Below are 2,552 nucleotides of genomic sequence, written 5' to 3'. Positions count from 1 at the left end.
CCAGGTGAGGTGAGAGGGGAGTAAAAGGGGCTGGAGGTTTGGCCGAAGTCTGTGACTCCTGGGGGACCCACCGCTCCCCTGCCTCGGGTCTGTGTGCTCAGGGGTGTGTCCCTGCCGCAGGGGGCCGGCATGGGAGAGCGACATGCCCCCCAGTGCACCCAGAGGGCACCGCACGCTCTGCGCACCGTGGCACAGCCCTGTGTGCAGCCCCCGGCCACTCCCACTGGTGCGGAGTGAGACGGGCCCGGCCTGACGGGGTTCACTAGCCACCCCATACCTAGGAAAGGGCATCGAGCCCCGCACCGCCGCCATCCGGGAAGCCCAGCGGGGGGCCATCCGGATCCGGGAAGCCCTGCGGGAGAGCTTCCTGGTGGAGGAGGAGGAGGACTGACCTCTCCCTGCATGCCCCACTGGGGCCTTCTTCCACCCTACCCCCCTTCCCCTTTCCCCTCCCTATCTACTGTCAAATAAAGACACCTGTTTTTGAAACAAAAACGTCTGTTTATTTAGCATAACTGGGTGCGGGAAGGGAGGAATGAGGGTTGGAGAGGGGAGGGGGAAACCTGGGACGAGGGAGCTGGAAGGGGAGGGAAGGGAGGAAGGGAAAGGAAAGCTCAGGGGTGGGAGTCCGGCTGCCTCTCCCGTCTCGCCACACTGCGGGTCCGGGGGCATCGGTGGGGAATGGTTGTGGGGGGGGGCAGGAGGGACAGGGGGTGTGGAGGAAGCAGGAGTGGAAGCAGGAGCGGGAGCAGGAGGGGGAGCAGGGAGAGCAGGGGGAGCAGCAGGAGGAGGAAATGGGAAGCGGTCGAGCAGGCTCTGGAGGTGGCCTCGCAGGGCATGGCCCTGCTCCTCCAGGGCCTCCAGACTCCTCCGGCGCAGCCTCAGGTCCTCCTGGACCCAGTGGTCCTGGAGACGGAGCTGTCGGTCCAGGAACCGGAGGTGCCGCCTCTGGTAGTCCTCCTGGTTCCTGGCTGTCCTGCTTGCCCGGGCGCGGGCGGCTGCTGCAGGCGGTGTGGTGCGCCCTGCAGGCCCCGGTGCTGCGGCTGTGGTGCAAGAAGACCAGCGGTCAATTACCCCAGGGGCCCAGGTGTGTGAAACCCAGCTCCCCTCTGCAAGGCCAGGGCCCCTGCAGGATCCCCAGCTGCTGCTCCGTGGTGGGCAAGGCCCAGGCGCACGGTCCCGGGGCTCCCTCTCGCCCCAGCCCCCCGTACACATAAGGAGAACACGATGGTACTCACAGGTGGACGCCTCCCCAGCCTCAGACGACACAGGCAAGCGGCTCTGTGGGGTGCCTCGGGGGTCCCGGGTCCTGGGCAGGCTGGCGGCAGGCTCCTGGCTCTCAGAGCCCTCCTCCTCTCCTCCGTCTCCAGGAGCGGGCCCTCTGCCCCGGGGTCAATCACGTCCCGGGGGGCAGGGACGGCATGAGCCCCCAGGAGGCGGTCCAGGGCGTGGAAGTGGGGGCAGGCCTCTGGGTCAGCCCCTGGCTGGCAGGCCCGGGAGTAGGACTGTCGCAGGTCCTTAATTTTGCAGCGCACCTGCTCCCGGCTGCGCTGGTGGCCCCTGGCGGCCAGGCTGGCAGCCATGTGGCCGTAGACGGCCGCGTTCCGGTGGCTAGTGCGGAGATCGTGGACATTGGAGGCTTCCCCCCAAACCTCGATGAGGTCCACGATCTCTGCACTTGACCAGGCGGGCGCCCGCCTTTTGCGCCCCCGGGCAGGCTCCTGGGAGCCACCAGGCTGGTCCTGGGGAGCAGTGGAGGGCTTGGTGTCCTCGGATGGCTGGCTCATCCTGTGGCAGGTGCAGGGTCTGCTGGCTGGGTGCTGGCAGCCTTGCAACTGGCACAAACTGTGTAGCCTGCCCTGGCCCTTTAAGGGCTCCGGGGCCGGGAGGGGGGCAATAGAGTTTCCCTGGTGTTGGCCAGAGTGGCCACCAGGGAAACCTGGGGAGGGCTAGCCTCCCACTAGTTCGAATTAAGGGTCTACACAGCCCTTAGTTCGAACTAGGTTTAATCCTCGTAAAATGAGGTTTACCTAGTTCGAACTAAGCGCTCCGTTAGTTCGAATTAAGTTCGAACTAGCGGAGCGCTAGTGTAGCGCCTAGGAAAGTTAGTGTGAACTAACTTTGTAGTGTAGACATACCCAAGAAGAGAAGGGGGGGGGGGGATTTGAGAGCAGCCTTCAACTTCCTGAAGGGGGGTTCCAGGCATTTTCTATCCATCCTTGGTCCCTTCCAAGCTGGAGAGGGTCACCTGGTCAGTGGCCAGGAGTGTCTTTGGCATTTAGAGATCCATTGTCCTTGGAGCCTCACTCATCAGCATTTCCACAGGTGGAGCATTCCTCTGCATTGCTCAGCCACACAGAAGTTTCCAGCATCCATACAGAGCCCATGTTTATAACTCCATGTACAGACATTATTCACAGGGCCGGCCTTAGGCCGATCCGACCGATTCGGTCGAACCGGGCCCCGTGCCTCTGAACCCAGAAATACTGGCTGGCATTACAGTTCAGAGCCGGGGGCCTTGCTCCACCCCTATGTGGGGCTGAGTCTCTTCC

Source organism: Pelodiscus sinensis, chromosome 30 (genome assembly GCF_052426305.1).
Source record: "Pelodiscus sinensis isolate ZL-2025 chromosome 30, ASM5242630v1, whole genome shotgun sequence".
NCBI lineage: Eukaryota > Metazoa > Chordata > Testudines > Trionychidae > Pelodiscus > Pelodiscus sinensis.
This window is presented reverse-complemented; position numbering follows the sequence as displayed.